Raw genomic sequence first — 22,358 nt, forward strand, 5'->3', positions numbered from 1 at the left:
TGCACACTGTACAACTAATTACATGTCAGATTAGCAATTTCTTTATTACGGTACTACCACTAATTAAAATTGTGTTTGAATATTCCTCAAGTACTTTTATTTGTTTACCTTGTTATGCATTGCAATTTTAATGTTAAAATGATTTTTTTTTTTAATGTCACAAAGTAATTGTGTTATAATATATTGTTTTAAGCTAAAGGTATTTAAACGAAAAACGAAATGAAAAATCTCATTGCGAACAAAGTTTAAGTCTAAATCATTGGCTGAGAAAGCATTTCCCCTTTAAAAGTGATCAATTCATTCTCATTTTCTTTGCCATTAAAGGAAGCTGAAATAAAAGGGTTACATCATTTTAATCAGCATGCTTTGCATTTTTTTTGTGAAAATGAACAAAGTAGCACTATACTTTTATGATATTTGATTAATGAGGGCAGGAAATCTGAAGTTTTTGCAATAAAACTATCAAAAAAATTAACAGACTTTTTTTTTATTTTTCCCCTTATGATTTTAATTTAATGGCTCATGTTTTCATTACTGCAGAGGCTGTACACTTTAGCTTGCAATTATGTCCCATCTGTGAAGCAGTGTGTTATTACAGTTTATTCTAGTAGCTTTTCAATCACTTTTGAGTTGTGCTTTACAAGTATTCTTGCAGCAGGTGGGCTTACTGGCATGGGACCAGAAATACACAAAGCGCAAAGCTGGAGTTTAATGGCAGCCATATGCAAGTGGCACAGAGCGCCAGCCTTCCCCCATATGCTGCTAAGCAGCCTCTTCAGCCTGCCAGTCACTCTTCTTACTGACTACAGTCTCTAAGTAGTTTTCTGCCAGGGAAAAATATACCAAGGCAGCAAATTTCTCCAGTGCACCATCCTTATTACTGAGACAACCCTGTCATTAGCAAAAACACAATGAACCTGATCTGGAGATGCATACCAATTAGGTTGCATGGAGCACTTTTCCTTCTTATCTCTATGGAAACTCGGCCTCCCCGGCTGCAGTGGACAATCAGTAATGTTTCATCCACACATATGTCAACTAGTTAACACTGTGCACTTTTATATCAACCATAAATGTATTGTCCCCAGTCTACAGAACCTTCTATGAGGACAAGAAAACCAAGTAGCATCTTTAAATAAAAATAAAACTTTAATGGAAAATATCTGAAGCTGTTAACTCCCATTTTCAGGCATTTAGCTAAAAACTGATTACATATTATAATCACTTTATGGCTTTATAATTTTTTCTTAAGAATTATCATTGCATATATTCACAGGAAGAAATGAGTAGTTAGAACCAGCACTTTCTTTTGGCTAGTGCATTTTATTTGTTGACTCATTGTAAATACATAATTTACATAAATGTTTATTGTTCTTATACTTACAGCTGTTGTTTTTGCACCCTTACTGAAAAAAACCTGTTTAACAATATGTTGAGGGCAGTAAACAAATAAAATGTCATGTCACGTGCCATACAGAAAAATTGGATTAATCAGACACAAACATATTCTGTATATTTTATTTATTTTTTTTCATGAGTTTGTAACATTCAGTGGTAAACAAAAAATGAAAATACAATGAAAAGTCAAACTGTAAGAGAACATGCTCACACACTCTTTTAAAATTAATAAAGGAAAAAATATTTGCAGTTTTAAATTAAATAATTTCAGGTAAATTAGGAAAGAGATACAAACAGTAAAATATAAAATATCAAAATATTTATTATTATTAAATTATTAATATTTATTATTTATTATTATTATTTTATATTTTTTTGTGGATAAACTATATTTCCATGAGATGTGGCAATGGCTGGTATATAGGTGGTATTTAGTAAGCATATTTCACACAATTTAATTTACAAAATGATTGCCATATCATGTATGGTTATTAAGTTGAAATAGAAAAATGGCACCTTCTGCTTTGGCTGATTTATTACCATGTTTTACAGTGTATATTAAGCCAGTTAATATCTGCTTGCATTAAGACAAATTTAAAATTAAGTTGAAAATCTCAAAACTTTGAGATTTGAGAAAACATTTTCTAAAGTTAATGCAACCTTTCCTACTGCCCCTAAAATATTTATTGTGGGTGGAGATGTCACTGATATTATTATTTCCTCCCATGGCCACTTATTACTTTTTTAACATTTTAGTGGTGACAATATAGCAGGGTTACTAAGACTTGAGAGTGCAAAATCTGGTGCAGCCCTGCATAGAAAACTTCCAGCTTTTATTGGCAAAGCTTTATTGAACAAGCTAAATTTAGAAGCTCATTGGCTACCATGCACAGGTGCACCAGATTCTGAGTGCTCAAGTTTTAGTGAATCTGTCCCAATGTGCATATTTTATATTACATGCTTTTAGGTATAGAAGATAGAGTGTCTAAGACACAGAAGAAAATTCTGCTGCCAACTGTTCAAAATGTCATTTAATGTGCACCATTACTATTAGCCCTCCTTCACATAAAATGCAGCTTTGAAATCGTGTGACTTCATCTGAAATTGCATGATTTAAAAGCCATATGTCAGTGGGATTTAGAAGACATCTGTGTGGCTTCATGCACAGATGTCTATGCAAGTCACCCCTGAAATTGACAAAAGTAGTGCAGGAACTACTTTTTCAAACCAATGTGACACCTCAAATTCTGCGTTGCACCGATTTGAACAGTGTCATTTCCGAGAATAGGGTGCAACTTGCTATGCTGTTTTACGTGTCAAATCGCATGACAAGTCACTCTGGCGTGAACGTGTGCAATAGGCTATACCTACAACTTCATGTGATAGAAAATTTGGAACATAAACTGTCAGTCAATATACTATATTACAATGCTAAATCAAGTGCAACTTGTATCATCCACAGTATATTTTCTAATAACTCATAAATATATCTGCCAGGGTCAGATTCCCACCATTGGAACCTGGAAACACAAACTTTGCCAAACACAGGAACACCATTCCACCAGAAGCACCTCTTTCACACAGAGCATTTTCTTGCTGGAGGTGTATATAAACCTATTAGCATTGAATGAATTTCTACTGCTGATGGGGAAAAATGTGTGTCTGATTTCCATAAAGAAAGAAAGAAAAACCCTTATCTTTGCCGCTGCCACCTATAGTAAATCTAACCATCCCTCTCTGTGAATAAAAAAAAAAAAGGTCATATATATATATATATACAGTATATTGTAAATCACAAAAGAGCTTGGATAGTGAAAGATACAGCGTATCAAAACACAACAGATACAGCAGTGATATAGCAGTCGCCATCCCATTTTCCTTCTCTAATAAAGATGCTAAACTACCTGCATAACAGCAGTCCCACCACTTTCTTCCACCCTTTTTCCCAAGCCACAGCATTTATTACTGCCTTATGAGGTTTGTATATGGAAGTAAGGTTGCTGTTGTAATTGTTTAAATTTGTTCATTTGGTCAATGGGAATGCTTTAAAAATGGGGAATTCCACCAATGTCACAATGAATAAACTTGTGGCAAAAAAAATGAAGGTAGATCAAGGTGATGCAGATGACCCTTCATTGCAAGCACTTTGAAAAAAGATTGTCCAACATCATCATGTGTCTAAAATAATTATTATTTATTTTTATGATGGTATAGCTGCATTTACTATTCTTTATGTTTAAATGTTTTTAATTTTAGTTTTAGAAGATGTGCTTGCTTATCACTGTTTATATTACAAGAAATACAAAAATGCAATGTATATGGTCAACAACTTTTTAAACAATGCTGCATTAGACCAACATTTTAGCCATGGAACTCTAGTAGCAGGCCCGGACAGGGGAAAAAAATTGGCCCCGGCATTTTAGACCAACAACCAGGGGAGGAGGGGGGCAGGCATTTGCGGGGCTGTTGGTGACTGGGATATTCACAGAGTCGGTTCTTTGCACTGTAATGTAAAGGGGCACTGTGATATAATAGGGGCTGCACTGTAAAGGGTCACTGAAAAGAATACAGTGCAATCCCCTTTATATCACAGTGCCCCATTATATCACAGCACCCCTTTATATTACAGTGCCCTAGTAATCACAGCCCCCCCCCATCATAGTGTCCCTTGCAGTCATGCCCCCTCCCCCTTTTATCTTTAATCACACTTTTGGCAGTTCACAGGAAGAATTATGTCTGCCTCTGCCTCTGTCTTCTCTCCTGGCTCTCCCACCCCACCAATGATGTTTTCCATCAGCAGGGCAGGGAGCGGGAGGAGCTGCAGATCTGGATAAAATTAATAAGCGGGTGATTACCCTCTCGTTAATATGAAAAGACTTCCACTCTCTGTGCAGATATCCAGCTCTTCCCACCCCCTGCTCTGCTGATAGTATGACATTGCTTGTGAGGCAGGAAAGGAGACACAGATATGGCTGCATATTGGGAGGTGAGCAGTGACTGTGGAGTGTGGTAGCCTAAATCTTCCCCAATCCTGCCTCCTAACATATACCCCCCCCCCTTTCCTCCTTCTATCACAACCCTGCACCCCCCCTCTCCCCTTTCTGCCGCTGACACTTCTCCTGCCCCCACCCCCCTGTCCCAGCCCTGAGTGCAAAAATTGGGAAGAAGCTCAGCAGCCACAATGTCCATGGTGAGGGGCCACATTTGAAATCTGGGGACACTCTTATACAGTAGATCTGGGCATGGAGAGCAGGGCACATCTTCTGCCTCCTGCGGGAAAGGAGCTGGTCAGACAGCACATGGAGGAGGGAGAGAGCCCTGCTGCTCAGTGCAACAGGCACTGCACTTGGTGGGATACCACCGTACAGTGTCACTGTCTACATACAGAGCTCCTCCTGTTCTCTGTCTCAGCATCCAGTCAAGGAGAGCCTGGATCCAGCGCTCTGTGTGGCCGGGAGTCAGAGCTGGAGGAGGGAGGTGTGCAGCATGAATATGCGAGGAGACAAGGCTTTTGGGCTGTTAGGACATGCACCCCGGTGGCCCCGGCCCACAAGGAAAATGCCCTGTCTGTCCTATGGCCAGTCTGGACCTGCCTAGTAGAGATCCTTGACTAAACTACAAATGTAACCACTAATGTAAAGTACATTCTTCCTGTGACTATCCATCATTGTGAATGCTCTTGTTACATTATTATTAAATGTAAGAGGACCTTCTCTTTTTACCACCAATGTAAGAGGGGCTTTTCCACTGAATGCTAATGTAAAGGATAGTCTTCCTTCAACTTTCCACTAATGTGAATAATATTTCATCCCATTGACCATTAGTGCAAGAGGCCTTTCTCTACTAGCTACCAATGTAAAGGAGCCCGTTCTATTGGCCACCAATGTAAGGTGGGAAGGGGTAGCAACATACTTCCAGTTTAAAAAGGCCTTTATTCCCTGGCCATCAATGTAAGGAGGAGTTTTTACCATCCACTTTATTTGGAAACAAAATGTAACAGTATAACAGTAAAATATTTATATGCAGTGTACTTAAGTATGCTGCCTATTAAACGTAGAATTCACCATAAACTTTCTGATTTAGGTTAAAATTGATGTTGTTTGCATATGAAAATTTCAAACTGCAGGATATACAACCTCATGCTGCATACTTAATGTGTGAGATATTCCTCATCTCCCTATTTGTATACTGCTCATTTTTCTTTTTGTCTAGTGACCAATCTGTAAACACAAGAAGCTGTGACCCCAAAGCTAATGTCTTGGCATAAGTAAAACAAAACCAACAGCTGAACAAAAGAAATCCTATTTCTTCAAAACAAGAATTCCTAAGATTACAGTATAAAAGGGGATACAACATTTTGCTGATAATTTTCTTTTTAAAGGGCACTTGATTTGAAAAAAAAAAAAAAAAAAAAAAAGAAATCATAATTGAATTCATTTGTGTTCCTTCTCAGAGCCTTAAGGCAATGTTTTACAGACTACAACTATTGAGTACTAAAAAAACACATTGTTTCTATGGCCACTTAATACTGTCATTCAAATATTTCTTCATATGAAAACTCCTTCTCCTTCAGGCTGATTTTCCAAAGGTACATAAGGTAAATAGACCATCTACTTTGTTAGGGATTTTTCTGTTAGCATAATAAATGTTTAAATAAAAATAATGTTTTACCTTGCTCAGGATTGGATGCACAGAGCAAATAGTTTTTAAGAACAATGTGGGAAAAATTCAATTTCAAAATAGCTTCCTGTCTTCCACCTTAACGTGTACTTGCCATTTAAATTGAAATAAATAATAAATACATAAATAAACAAATAAATAACAAATCCTGACCACCTCAATACTGGACACTGTCCAGGCTCTCACACTTTAAATGATGATTACTTGGTCATGCAATACTGTACCCATATTAATTTTTTATAATTGTTTTAACACAAACAGAGATTTCTTTTCATGGTATTTAATCACCACTGGGCTTTTTATTATTTGCCCTATAAATTAATAAATACCCGTATTTTTCAGAAATGCATTTTTCTTAGCTTCTGTTATACATTTCTGCAAATATGTATGTGTGTAAATATGTAATAATAATGTAATTTATTTAATAAATTTCAACCACAATGTATACTGCTACATTTCTTTGGTGAAATAACCCAAATCAGTGTATATTATTTGGTCTGTGTGAAGGTCCTGAGCACCAGGCTAATAGAATCACACCCAAAAAATTACCACATTTTAGAAAGCAAACATCACAATGTATTTTCTATGAGGCATAATGAGTCATTTTTTTGCCACAAGTTTTTGGAAAATGTGGGAAAAAAAAAATAAAACATTTTTCTACACAAAGCTGTCAATTTATAAAATATTTCCAATATGGTCCACTAGGGACACCAACAAATGATGACAGTCCACTAGGGATAATGACAGATGTTGGCGGTCCACTAGGGAAGCTGACAGATGTTGATGGTCTGCTGGGACACTGGTAGATGTTGAAGGTCCACTAGGGACCCTGACAGATGATGATGTTGCAATTGGACACTGACAGATGTTGATGTTGCAATGGAACACTATTGCAGATGTTGGTGGGACACTGGTACAATGTCCATGGACGCCTTCCCAGAACTTGAGAGCCACACTCTAGCCATCTTTTGGCTAAAGCATGGTCGAGAAGTAGTTAATGTTGACAGTCTGCTTGTGTACTTTGTTTTTTTCCACACCAATATACGATGAGGTATTAATTACATTCAACTTCAATAACTTCTATGCTTGTAATATTTTAACCTGTCTAAGCTTGGCAGCACCCTAATGTAAAAGATACACTCTAGAATTATAATAAAAGTGAGGGTAGTGCTATAGTAGCAATCTACCTAGATATTAAAGGTTTTAGTGCTAAAGTACTCCATAAAATTATATGCTATTCGGGCTTGTTCAAGCACTCATACAATATAAAATTAAATTGCATGACCACTCTTGTAACACCATTTTAATAATCAATCCTTCAGTCCAGTCCATACATAAAAATATATATTGTTGTTCACAATGATCTTCAACTATGCAATTTCCTTCTAAATGGTGTATAAAGCACTTCTTGTGTAAAAAGCACCCAGCTGTATCACTCACAGCACCCAGCACATTGGATACATTCTTATCTTTCAAGATGGAGGTTATGCACAAAAAAGGTCTTGAACACTTTGTCTGACACAAGGTTAATATTGCGAAGATCTATCTCCCATTAAATTAAGCTTCCAATGAACTTCAGCTCAAAAAGAGAGAATGCAAGCAAAACCCATAGTCCTTTCCATAAAATCAAGGATCCCTTTTACTTAACCCCTAGGAGCCTACAGCACTAAAATATGCAGCCTTTGAGCACTCCCAGCGCAGTTACTGACTGCAAATTGAAAGCTCCAGATCGCTCCTTGTGATCAGGAACTTTACAATCATGTGACAGACGTGACAGCAAATCATGGTGGTTACATGATCATAATCCCCGCCCCGCCTCTCGCCATCTGAAACCCTTTAAAGGAGCAGGAGGCACCAACGCCAAGGGGTTTAAACACTCACTGTGCAATTTTGTGCACACAGTGTTTAAACAGTTTGTAATACTTGGGATACGGAGTCCAAATACCACTGCTGCCGCATAGTCAGACATGCACCAAGGCTCCTCTCTTCGCTTGTGATGTCACTCAAGCTCCACTGTTACTAGTCACATTGGTTTTAAAAAACTTCCTTCACAGCACAGTAAATCAGAGAGCTATCAGCTGCCTGTCAGACAATAAGCAATTGATGTATTTAAGGCAAATAGGCTGCTCCCTTTGAAAGTGAAGTTGCACCCTGCAAGAGAATCTTTCCCAGAGCTCTCTGAATGTGGTGCAATTTTACTTTGCAAAGAATACCCATTCCCAAACAAGGAAAATAAAAACAACATTTTTGGTTGCACATGATTGGAAGATGGAATTAAGCAGAACTTTACTTCATTCATTAAGCTCTGGAGAAAATTACCATGCAAAGTGCAACTTTCCTTGCAAAGTGAACAGTCTTTTTTTTTTTTTTTTTTTTAGTAAATCCACCCGTAAATATCCAAAATGTGATCCCAAATAGGAAAGCCCAGACTTTAAAATGAAGGGTATTTTACACATTCAAATATTTTCCTTGTTTTATTTAGGTATGGTATAAGTGTAGTCACTATATTATCGGTGTCATTTATTTGCCTTACCTTGTAATAATGGGCTCACATGTGTCTGCAGTGTGTAGTGTCATAGCTGTTCGATGTCCCAATGCCTATATATTGCTTCACCTAGCATGTCCCTAAGGACAGACAAGTTTTTGTTCAGGCTCGCATAACATTCAGCGCATGCTTTTCTATATCCTTTGTGTTGTGTCATAAATGTGGGAGTGCTAATGTAATTAAAGTCATCTGTTTCTACATGATGAACTCTTATTATTGTGTAGCTCATAGCAGTTGACTGAGAGACCCCGGAATTGTGAGATATGTAGATTCTTCACTGGAAATGTTAGTTCTCAGACTACAAACAGAGGTCATGCATTAACCTGTGCAGTGCCATGTGGCATCCCTCATGTTTGTACACACAGAATCTTCTGACATTTGAATGTGAAGATTTATAGGGTTTGCGTACAGGACATTAAATGACACTATGAAACTACATGATAGATGCAAATATTATACAGGTGAAAAACACTAGGTGGAAGAAGAAGGGTTTATAATGTTTTTAAATTTGATTTTTTTTTTTTAAAGCTTATTGTATTTCATAAATACCAAATTAAACAGACAAATGAAAAATTAAAAACAAAAACTCTATTATACAAGTAATTATGAATAAACCCAATAAGTCAAATTGCTGGGGCTGCCCAGAAGCAGTTAAAAACAAGGGGGAGGTTAAATTAAAAGGTTTTTATCGCAACATTTACCTCCACTCCTCAGTATACACATTATTCATAAGTACAAAATAATCTACTTAGAAGGCTCTTGCATACTGTATATAGGGCTGAAACAGAGCATATATCTCTAGGTGGATCTCTGCACATTGGTGTCTCCAAAGAATTCCCTTTAATAGAAAATGTAAACACAGCAAAACATTGAATATTTTCAGTTTGTATCTATTTTTCCGAGATGTAACAGATTAGTGTAAATTCATGCTCAATTTAGGCACATAGCAAACACAAGCACAATTGCAAAACAGAAATACATGGTAAAAGCCAACCACAGCTAAAATAGTAGCATTTTCTCATTGAACAGTGAAGCACAGATAGTTTCTCAAGATGTCAAATTTGTGTTCACACATGCTGATGCACAACACATAGATATCATAATTGCAAAGCAAACATACATATACTGTAGAATGCAGGGCAAAGATGAAGTCAAGTAAATTGCCCTGCATCATGCGGTCAAGCCATTATTTATCAGATAAATAACTGAAACTAAAATGATAAAAAAAAATCAAACACCTCATAGCAAAGCAGCAACTCTACAGTGTGATATCACCACAAAATACAAACAATATAATTAGGAAACCGAGTTGCGCTAAAGTATTGATTACAAATGTCAAAAATATTGAGATAAGGCACACAGAATAGACGTATAAACTGCGAGACTTGCAATATAAAGTTTTTGGAGAATTTTGAGCTCAAAGATATTAGATCAAACCAGATGACCCATCACAGCTTCACACATCCCATCTCCACCACTGTGTATTGCAGACCATCAAGATACCACCACTATAAGTGTGAACAAATTGGCTGCTTACCAAAAATACTAGACCTCTTATCACAGGAGGCTAGTAACACTTTTGGCTAATTACCCCGCCGGGGCCTTGGAATGGTGTTCATGTGGGCTTTCACCACACCATGCATGTAAGGCATCCAATTAGGGTTTCCATGTTTTTGAGCTCAAAAACAAAAAGATGCTCTACATGGTGTAAGATCAGGATAACCTTTATTTTAAAAGCAGAATTACACTCACATTGGAAGATCAAACATCGCATTGAATAAGTTGCTGGCTGGCACAAAAGCAGTCATCCGCACTTCCGGGACTCTGGTTATCAATGTCTGGGAAGTGCGGGTGATTGCTTATGTGACGGCCGACAACTTATTCAATGCAATGTTTGATCTTTCAATGTGAGTGTAATTCTGCTTTTTCTGCAAAAAAACAAAAAAAAATGTATATCACAGACAATTAAGCAGTGCTCACAAAAACAAAACTGGTTGGGCAACAGCTAAATGGTTTATACTCCTGTGGTAGAAATAGGGGAACATGTAACAATTGCAACTCTAATTATTAAAAACTGACTTATTTTTATGATTATAGAAGTTTTGTTGGGCACATTTTAGTTTGCGTTGTAGCAGTTGTACCCATGCAGCAGTGTCCTTAGACCCTACATTGTACAGACTGTTTAAATACTGTCAATGTAAATGGTAATAATCAATTTATCTCAATACACCACATGTGGCAGAATTCTCTCCTTATCTTATAAATTGTGTGCCACTAAATAACAGCTTGGAGTGTAAGGTATCATATTTGTAGTACAATGGATATGAATGAAGAAATTACAGCAAGCCTCTTGTAGAAAACAGCCAGGTCTTCCAACCTGGAATTTTAATACCACAGATATCTGCATGGGCACATAAATAAGTGTCCCAGGCCACCTTAGTGGAGATAGAATCAATAATTATATTAGGCAAATGTCATTGTTCTGCCATATTCCCAGTGGTACAAATCCCTTCCTGCTAAGCCTTCACTGTCGATGTGGTATGATTGGTGCAAAAGCCGCCCCTCCATTCCTGAACTGTTGTTCTTTCTCACAAAAGGCAAAGAGAACAGTTCATACATTGAGCAGATTTCTGATCTCACTACAGAAAGAATTAATGTGATGCTTGTTTGAAGATCAGGCCATGTAGATGTTTCCTAGAGCATGAGTACAAATGTTTCTGACAATTGCAAATAAAGGATATCGCATAAAGAGATTTTCCTGTTTGTTGAAAGGAATGACACATTAATGTAGATAAAGCAAAATATTGACCTCTATTGTTGAAACAATTGTTCATGTTACAAGTGGTTTATAGTTGAGAAAACCAAACCAGAATTATATATATCTTTTTAGACAGGAATATACAAATATATTACTGTGTTCCCCACAGCAACAGTCCTATGACATGCTTCAAATAAAAATAAAAGCAAAATATTTTACACAGTTTATCACTATTTAATTTCAGTGTCAGACTACATCTAAAAGTAAATTTACGGTTTTAGGTCCCTGACTAAAGAGGGGGGGGGGGGGGCAGCTTTAACCTAGAAATTCAACAAAAATTCTGATTATAGTTGACAAATCATTAATGATTAATTACTGTCAAGAGAATTGTTGAATAAAGTGAGGAATTAAAATTCACATTGTCTCTTTCATTATCATTCATCTCATGTATGATGGCATGGTTCTCCATTCTTTATTTATTCAATAGATGTATTTACTTTCTTTTTTAGAAGATGTGCTGGGTTTTCTTACTAAAGTGCAATTACACTTTAAATGGTCCCTAAAACGTTCCTATTTATTGTCGGTACTAAGTAAATTTGTGTTCAAGTTTACCAATATAACCCTGAACTAAATTAGCAGACACTTTAAAGTGACTCTAAACTCTGGTTAAAAAAGATAAAAATCAATTTAAGTACAGTATGTATTCTTCTATGTATTTTTAACTTAACTGCTTTCCGACTGGCCCATGGTCGAAAGACGGCTGCAGTGTGGTTGTTTAGTTTTAGGGACGCCTGCTGTTGTTGGTCTTCCACCTCCTCAAAGCCACCTTCCTCCTCTGACTCCTCTTCCTCAGACTCCTCTCTCTGCGTTGCCGCAGGTCCAGCAATCGATGACGACAAGGCTGCTTCTGGTGGTGATGGTGACCACAACTCTTCCTCTTCATGCTCATCTACAGCCTGATCCAGCACTCTTCGCAGGGCACGCTCCAGAAAAAACGCATATGGGATGAGGTCGATGATGTTGCCTTGGGTTTGACTGACCAGGTTTGTCACCACTGCAAAAGGACGCATGAGCCTACAGCCATTGTGCATGAGCGTTCAGTAACGCGGCCAAAAAATACCCAGCTTCGCAGAGGCTGTCCTCTTTTTTTTAAATTAAAAAAATCTGTTACCATGTGATGTGATGAGCACTCCGCTCATCACATCACACTGCAGCACCAGAAGGGCGGAGTTTATGGAGATTGCTGCAGAAGCTGGGCTCTGTCTGTGCTGCAGTGTGATGTGATGAGCGGAGTGCGGGCTGCAGAGGGAGGAAGTGAGATTTACCCAGGAGGATTGGAGGGACCTTATCGAGAGCCACCAAGGGTTTTACCCCATATACTCAACGCTGGTTACCCCTGTAGGGGTGCCGCTCTCTGGTGAGTGCGGGCTATATAGAGAGGGAGCACGGATTGTCCTCACCTGGCACCCACATCCCGAATCCATCACTGGGACTCACTTCTTCCATATGAAAATTTATTTTGGCACCTTAATATTCACTATTATTGCACCTTCTGGAAGATCAACTTATTGATCATATTTTGTGGACTTTCTATCACCAGATGTTTATTACGGACTATATTAACCCTTTGGCATAATACTATATTTATTTATATATTTATTTCACTAATTATTTACACCTTGGAATTTTATGAGATTTTTTATTCATGTGGCACTATTCACCATAGTTATCTATATTTTCATATTTTCTCCAGATTATATATTTTTGTCACCTGGATATCCATATTCACAGTAAATTGTGGTCGTTTTCTAAAATATTACCTCTAGTGATTAATATATACTACTCAGCACAAATCTTTTTCACCCACACACTTGGATATTGAGAGACATCACTTGGATATCCTTTTATTATTTAATTTCAACACTGGCACTGCCACCTAGTGGCTATATTATTTATTGCACGAGTCACTTTATTTTTTATTTCTGCAATATTCACTTGTTATTATATGAATTGTTTGCACTGTTTTTTAAGTTATTATATTTATTTATATTTATTAGTGTCAAGTGTTTACCAATAATTATCTGTGACACATTTGAAACTTAAGGTTGGACACATTTGGTGTTTATAAGGACCAACAATTTTTCGCATTTATATCATTTATTGGCCCATTATATATTTTAATTATACCTAGATCTTTCTCCCACATATTTATTACCATAAACAGCAGCGCCAATATACCCTATCCTATCTCTACTTTTCAAATATAGTTTATCTATATTTTTGGGGTAGGCTGCAGCCAACATATTAGCTTAATCACATCCAATTGCGCGGAATTCTTATACATATCACTAGTTGAACCCTAGTTGAAGCTGGAGAAGTCACACAAGTCATCCAGCATGCAGAGATTAAATACAGCAGCGCGTGGACCATTTTTAGCTCAAGGCATCTCATCAGGCCTTTTTTAGTCAAATGCATCCCCCACTGTCAGTCCCTTCGGTATCCATGCCTCATTCATCTTAATAAAGGGGAGGTGATCTAGAGTTTTTTGACCTAGGCGACTTCTCTTCTCAGTGACAATACCTCCTGCTGCGCTGAAGGTCCTTTCTGACATGACACTTGAGGCGGGACAGGCCAGAAGTTCTATCGCAAATTGGGATAGCTCAGGCCACAGGTCAAGCCTGCACACCCAGTAGTCAAGGGGTTTATCGCTCCTCAGAGTGTCGATATCTGCAGTTAAGGCGAGGTAGTCTGCTACCTGTCGGTTGAGTTGTTCTCTGAGGGTGGACCCCGAAGGGCTGTGGCAATGCGTATGACTTAAAAAGCTCTGCATGTCCTCCATCAACAACACATCTGTAAAGCGTCCTGTCCTTGCTGGCATGGTCATGGTAGGAGGAGGAGGATTACTTTCACCTCTTCCCCTGTTAGATTCCAGTTGTGCTGTGACATCACCCTTATACGCTGTGTAAAGCATTCTTTTTAACTTGTTTTGGAACTGCTGCATCCTTTCCGACTGCCGGTAATTCGGTAACATTTCAGACACTTTCTGCTTATACCTGGGGTCTAGTAGCGTGGCCACCCAGTACAGGTCATTCTCCTTCAGCCTTTTTATATGAGGGTCCCTCAACAGGCATGACAGCGTGAAAGACCCCATTTGCACAAGGTTGGATGCTGAGCTACTCATGTCCCATTCCTCATCCTCACTGATCTCATTGAAGGTCTGTTCTTCCCCCCAGCCACGTACAACACCACAGGTACCAGATAGGTGACAACGAACACCCTGGGATGCCTGCTATGGTTGGTCTTCCTCCTCCTCAAAGCCACATTCCTCCTCTGACTCCTCTTCCTCATACTCCTCTTCCAGCGTTGCCGCAGGTCCAGCAAGCGATGATGATAAGTCTGTTTCTGGTGGTGATGGTGACCGCAACTCTTCCTCTTCCTCTTCATGCTCATCTACGGCCTGATCCAGCACTCTTTGCAGGGCACGCTCCAGGAAGAAAACAAATAGAATGATGTCGCTGATAGTGCCTTCGGTGCTACTGACTAGGTTTGTCACCCCCTCAAAAGGACGCATGAGCCTACAGGCATTGCGCATGAGCGTCCAGTAACGTGGCAAAAAAATACCCAGCTCCACAGAGGCTGTCCTAGTACCCCGGTCATACAAATACTTGTTGATGGCTTTTTCTTGTTGGCGCAGGCGGTCGAACATTAGGAGTGTTGAATTCCAACGTGTCGGGCTGTCGCAAATCAAGCGCCTCACTGGCCTTGTTTCACCGCTGAATATCGGAAAAGTGCGCCATGGCCGTATAGGAATGCCTGAAATTTCCACACACCTTCCTGGCCTGTTTGAGGACATCCTGTAAGCCTGGGTACTTATGCACAAAGCGTTGTACGACCAGATTCAACACATGTACCATGCACGGCACATGTGTCAACTTGCCCAAATTCATGCCGCCAACAAATTGCTTCCATTGTCACACACCACTTTTCCGATCTCCAGTTGGTGCGGGGTCAGCCACTGATCCACCTGTGTGTTCAGGGCGGACAGGAGTGCTGGTCTGGAGTGACTCTCTGCTTTCAGGCAAGTCAACCCCAAGACGGCGTGACACTGTCTTATCCGGGATGTGGAATAGCCCCTGGGGAGCTGGGGGGTGCAGTTGATGTGGAGCAAGACGCAGCAGCAGAAGAGGACTCAGCCAAGGAGGTTAGCGAAGAGGATGGACTAGGAGGAGTAGAGGAGGTGGCAGCAGGCCTGCCTGCAAGTCGTGGCGGTGTCACCAACTCCTCTGCAGAGCCACGCATTCCATGCTTGGCAGCCATCAGCAGGTTTACCCAATGCGCAGTGTACGTGATATACCTGCCCTGACCGTGATTTGCAGACCAGGTATCAGTGGTCAGATGGACCCTTGCCCCAACACTGTGTGCCAGATATGCCATGACTTCCTTTTCAACAATAGAGTACAGGTTGGGGATTACCTTTTGTGAAAAAAAAATTTGGCCGGGTACCTTCCACTGCGGTGTCCCAATAGCTACAAATTTTTTGAAGGCCTCAGACTCCACCAGCTTGTATTGAAAAAGCTGGCAGGCTAAGAGTTCCGACAAGCCAGCTGTCAGACGCCGAGCAAGGGGGTGACTCTGTGACATTGGCTTCTTGACTGTGGGCAGATGAGCAGGAACTTCTGAAGGTGAGAGGCGGAGTGGCGGGTAGTTGATGATGCTGAACCAGGAGGAGGATGGTGGCTTTGAGTTTGTGTGCTGCTTGTACTCATCATGTGTTGATCCCATAGGTGCTTGTGATGTGAGATCATGTGCCTTCACAAAGCAGTTGTACCTAGGTGGGTGTTGGACTTCCCACGACTCAGTTTCTTTTGGCACAGGTTGCAAATGGCAATGCTGTTATCAGAGGCAGACATACAAAAAAATGCCACACTGCTGAGCTTTGCAATGACGGCATTCTGGTGGTGGCAACAGCATGCGTTGATTGGCGCTCTGTCTAGCTGACCCCGGATGCCGATACATGCTGTCTGACTGTGACACTAGCTCCTTGCGATGACCTCCACCTGCTTCCAACTCATCTCCTCCTCCTCTCTGTCTCCCCATCTGAACTTTCCCCCTGTTCTTCTTCTTATTGAGTGGGCACCCACGTGACATCCACGGACACATCGTCATCATCAACCGCTTCACTTGTATTTGACAACTCAGCAAAGGAAGCAGCAGCAGGTACATTGCTGCCTGACTGAGACATATCCCTGTTATCTACATCCTCTGGCTGTTAGGGTGCTGGTGGTAACCTGGCGACAGAGATAGGCCCCGATGTCCGCTAGAGGGCGGAGCTTGGACGGAACCCCCAAGGTAAGTGACACAGGCTAGCCTGAGGTGCGGAGTCTAAGTATCCACCGGTTTTCGCCAGAGCCTCTAGTGGTGAGGATGGAGTTCGCTGCGTGTGGATACCAGGTCGCGGTCCTCGGGGTCGCCCCACCAGGGGTGAACCGATCAAGGTCCGAAGGCGGGTAAACAGACAAGGGAGATCCGAGAGAATGGTCAAACAAGCCGGGGTCAGGACGGGCAGCAGACGAGCGGAGTCAGGAACAAGCCAAAAGGTCAACAGGAAATCAGCAGCAAACAGGTCACAGGTTCAGGAACAACGGCAGGAGCTGAAGACAAGACAGCACTGAACCTGTGTGCTGATCCAGCTTAAATAGAGCTCTTTCTAGATGAGAGGGGTGAAGCTGGAATAGCCTGTGAGACTTAACTCATCCACTGCCAGAGCCTTCCTGACAGGTTCCTAACATTTCCCCCCCCCTTAAGGGCAACCTCCGGGTGCCCAACAAGCTCCTTTTTTGTGGATGAGCACGAAAAAATGCTTGGATTAGGTCCGCAGCATGGACGTTCCGTTCAGGCTCCCAGGAGTTCTCTTCCGGACCATAACCCTTCCATTTGATGAGAAACTGTAGCTGGTTGCCTCTCTTTCGACAGTCCACCACAGCCTCAACCTCATACTCCACATCTCCATCCACGAACACAGGTTCTGGGGTACCTGAACTTCTACCAGGGAAGTTATCGGGGATCACGGGCTTCAGTAAGGAAACATGAAATATGGGATGGATCCGAAGGGTATCGGGTAGGGATAGTTCATAGGACACATCATTGAGTTTCCTTTTAACTGGAAATGGACCAATAAATCTGGGAGCCAGTTTCTTGGACGGACAGGCTAGGCGGAGGTTAGCCGTGGAAAGCCAGACCCGATCGTCAGGTTGAAGAATCAACTCTCCCTTCTTTCTCTTGTCAAAGATCCTTTTGGACGCAGTTTGGGCCTTGGCTAAGGTCTCCCGCAGAAGGTTATTATTCCGGGAAAAGAAGTTGACAGTGTCTTGGACTGCAGGAACTCCGGATTCACATGGAATATCTGGTAAGAAGGAGGGATGAAATCCGTAATTAGCGAAGAAGGGAGATTGGCCAGTAACAGAGTGCTTGGAATTGTTGTAGGAGAATTCTGTAAATGGTAACAGGGCTACCCAGTCGTCCTGGACAAAGGTGGTAAAGCACCGCAGGTACTGCTCCAGGGTTTGGTTTGTCCTCTCAGTTTGTCCGTTGGTCTGTGGGTGGTAGGCTGAGGACATAGACAGCTCGATCTTTAACAGTTTACATAAAGCCTTCCTGAAGCGGGACGTAAATTGTACCCCTCTGTCAGAGATGATGTTCCTGGGAATCCCATGGAGTCTTATGATCTCCCTAATGAAGATCTCTGCAGATCTCTTGCAGAGGGAGTACCCTTGAGGGGCAAAAAATGGGCCATTTTAGAGAGTCGATCTACCACCACAAAAATGGCAGAGCACCCTGCAGAAGGTGGAAGTTCCACGATAAAATCCATGGCAATTGTTTGCCATGGCCGATCAGGGATGGGAAGAGGTCTGAGAAGGCCCCATGCCTTACTTCTGGCGGTTTTACACCGGGAACAGGTGGTACAGGAGAGTACATAACTCCTGCAGCTCTCTTCCATGTCAGGCCACCAAAAAGAACGCTGCAGGAGGTCAAGGGTTCTATGGACGCCAAAATGACCGGCCAGAGGGTGATCATGACAGGCAGCCAGAATTGCTGTTCTGACCTCTTCCGGGACGAAGATCTTGTCTTTAACCCATAACAAGCCATTTTTGTGCACCAGGGGTATTTCGGGTGGACCAGGAATGTGGGCAGAGGCTTGCTCAAGACGGGCCTTCAGATTTGTGAATAAAAGTAGGAAGTTCTTTTCGGATAGGATGGTGTCAGGTACTGAAGTTTCCTTCGGGCTATCAAACATCCGGGACAGGGCATCCGGTTTAACATTTTTAGACCCAGGCCGATAGGTGATATGAAATGAAAACCTTGAAAAAAAAAGTGCCCACCGTGCCTGACGGGGTCTCAAACGTTTTGCAGATCTCAGATACTCAAGGTTTTTGTGATCCGTAAAAATAAGAATAGGGTGTACAGCCCCCTCAAGCAAATACCGCCACTCTTCAAGTGCGGCTTTGATCGCCAGAAGTTCCCGGTCCCCAACATCATAATTCCTCTCTGAAGAGGAGAGTTTCCGGGAAAAGAAGGCTATCAGGTGTATCAAGTCCTTGGTTCCCTGTCTTTGGGAGAGGACTGCCCCGACAGCAACTTCAGAAGCGTCAACCTCGAGGAGGTAGGGTAAGGTGGGATCCGGGTGACTCAACACAGGGGCTGACGTGAAGAGCTTCTTAAGGACCAAGAAGGCGGACTGGGCTTCGGGGGTCCATTGAAAGCGAACACTCTTCTTGGTGAGCTGAGTAATGGGATGTAACACTTCTGCGTTTCATGTATGGTGTGGATTTTCAGCTGCAGAAATATTCCACTTCAGTAGTCATGTAAGAGAGATGCTGAGATACCATTCCCAACCTCAATGACTCATCATGTGTGGAAGGTCCTAATTCAGCTAGTAAATACACACACTCAACAAGCTGGTTCCTAGAGTGACTTTATGTATGTAGTAACACAGTGATGAAGATTTAAGGGACAGGTTGAGTGGAGGTGGTAGGTGACAGACACTTGAAGGTAAGACAGTAGCAGATGGATGCAGGTAGGTTTAGCAATCATGTATGGTAGCAGATGACAGAGTAGCAGGTGGACATACAAGAGAGATCAACCCAGTGCAGGAATAAGTAGCAGTAGTCTTAAGAGCTAGCAATCTAGATATGCAGATGTGATAAATAGTCTTTACTATGCAGAGCTAGATAGTGTAAGCTTAGTATAAGTTTATAGAGGGTTCCCCTGCGGGGTACTTAGCACTAATAGCAATACAGCCGAAGGTTGGTTCAGGAGGAGCGGATGATCCAGAAGCGGGATACAGGGATCAGCGCAGTGAGGTTCCGTCAGCGAGGTATGCTTGCAAGCATGAAAGCTTCAAGCCAAGTTAGCATCCAGGTAAGGGTGTTTGAACGAACACATGTGAGTGAGAACCGGCGATTTAAATAGCCATCTAGTCCGGCGCTGAGTGATGACAGCATCAGTCTTAAAGGGAAACACACCTATATGTGTTTCTTCTATCTAGGTAGATGGAAATCACCCGGAAATAATGTGATAGGAGGCACTGAGAGTGCCAGAACCTTACAGTACCCCCCCCCCCGTAAGGCCGGCTCCGGAAGGCCTCTAAGGCTGGTTGTCGATATAAGAATCGGAAAAGACTGGTTGCCGATACGAGAATCGGATAATACTGGTTGCCGATACGAGAATCGGATCAGACTGGTTGCCGATGCGAGAATCGGATGAGACTGGTTGCCGATGCGAGAATCGGATGAGACTGGTTGCCGATATGAAAATCGGGAAGAGAAAAAAAAATGGTTGCCGATACGAGAATCGGATAAGACTGGTTGCCGATACGAGAATCGGATGAGACTGGTTTCCGATATGAAAATCGGAAAAAAAAAAAAATGGTTGCCGATATGAGAATCGGATAATACTGGTTGCCGATACGAGAATCGGATAAGACTGGTTGCCGATACGAGAATCGGATAAGATATTTGCTTGCTGCCTGGACCATTCCGTTCGCTGTGGCGGACCACGTCCCTGCCTGTTGCCTGGACCAATGTTCTCCTGTGGACAACTGCACTACTAAAACCACAGGTAATATTTTTTTTACCCTTTGCTCAGCAGAATGTATTTTTGGGGTGTAAATATTGATATGTACATGCTAGGTGTTAGAAATATAAAGGACCTTCAACAATGTAAGGTGCTACTTTGATGTTGGGCCTCTGTATGTAGCCAGGTTGTCTAAAAGTCTCACACATGCGGTATTGCCGTCCTCAAGAGGAGTAGCAGATTGCATTTCGGGGTGCAATTTGTCGTATGCACATGCTGCGTCCTAGAAATATCTTATAAACTGACAACTTTGTGTGAAAATATTTCCTTTTCCTTTTCTTTCCACATTTTCCACAAACTTAAAGAAAAAAATGACATGTTCAAAAGACTCATTATGCCTCATAAAATATACGTTGGAGTGTTTGCTTTCCAAAATGGGGTCATTTTGTGGGCATTTCCATTGTCCCGGTGCTCCAGGGCCTTCAAAATTGTGATAGGGTGTCAGGAAATTATATGTGTAAATTATGCTCCTAGAACGCCTGGAGGTGCTCCTTGAAAGTTGGGCTTCTGTATGTGGCCAGGCTGTGTAAAAATCTCACACATGTGGTATTGCCATACTCAGGAGGAGTATCAGAATGTATTTTGGGGTGAAATGTGTGGTATGCACATGCTGTGTCTTAGAAATATCTTATAAATGGACCACTATGTGTAAAAAAATATGCGTTTTCATTTTCTTCCAATTTTTCCAAAAACGTATGGACAAAAATGATATGTTACAAAGACTCATTATGCCTAAGAGACTATACTTTGGGGTGTTTTCTTTCCAAAATGGGGTCATTATGTGGGCGTTTCCATTGTCCCGGTGCTCCAGGGCTTTCAAAATTGTGATAGGTTGTCAGGAAATTATGTGTAAATTATGCTCCTAGAACGCCGGGAGGTGCTCCTTGCATGTTGGTCCTTTTGTATGTGGCCAGGCTGTGTAAAAGTCTCACACATGTGGTATTGCCATACTCAGGAGGATTAGCAGAATGTATTTTGGGGTGTAATTTGTGGTATGCACATGCCATGTGAGAGAAATAACCCTTTAATATGATACATTTGTGAAGAAAAAACAAAAGAAAATGTTCATTTTGCAAAGAATTATGGGAAAAAATGACAACTTCAAAAAACTCACTATGTCTCTTACTAAATACCTTGGAATGTCTACTTTCAAAAAAGGGTAATTTGGGGTTTTTTTTTTACTTTCCTGGCATGTTAGTGTCTCAAGAATTGAGATAGGCCGTCAGTACATGAGGTGTGATTAGGTGTGATCAATTTTCATTGATTTTACACCAAAGCTTGTGGACTCTATGAACTTCATAAAGATCAAAAACTTATTTTGGGTTTTTTTAACCAAAGATATATAGCAGTAAAGGTTTTGGCCAAAATTTAGGAAGAAAAATTACTAATTTGCAAAATTTTATAACAGAAACAAAGAAAAATGCATTTTTTTTACAAAAATATCAGATTTTTACATTTATAGCACAAAAAATAAAAAACCCAGTGATTAGAGTTGATCGAACACCTGGGTGTCCGGGTTCGGCGGGTCTGGCCGAACTTGAAAAAAAAGTCCGGGTTCCTGACCCGGACTTAACCCGAACTTGACCCCGATCCCGAACCCCATTAAAGTCAATAGTGACCCGAACTTTTTAGCACTAAAATGGCTCTAAAACAAACATGGAAAGGGCTAGAGGGCTGAAAATGGCAGCAAAATCATTTTAAGAGCATGGCAAGTGCCCTGCAAGCAAATGTGGATAGGGAAATAACTTAAAATAACATAAAAAACAGAAAAATAAAAAATTATAATCTTGAATGATGTAGGAGGAGGATAAGGGCCCATATGGAGTAGGGGGTTGAGGTGGCGGT

This window comes from Pelophylax lessonae (genome assembly GCF_965119305.1).
Source record: "Pelophylax lessonae genome assembly, chromosome: 2".
Taxonomy (NCBI): domain Eukaryota; kingdom Metazoa; phylum Chordata; class Amphibia; order Anura; family Ranidae; genus Pelophylax; species Pelophylax lessonae.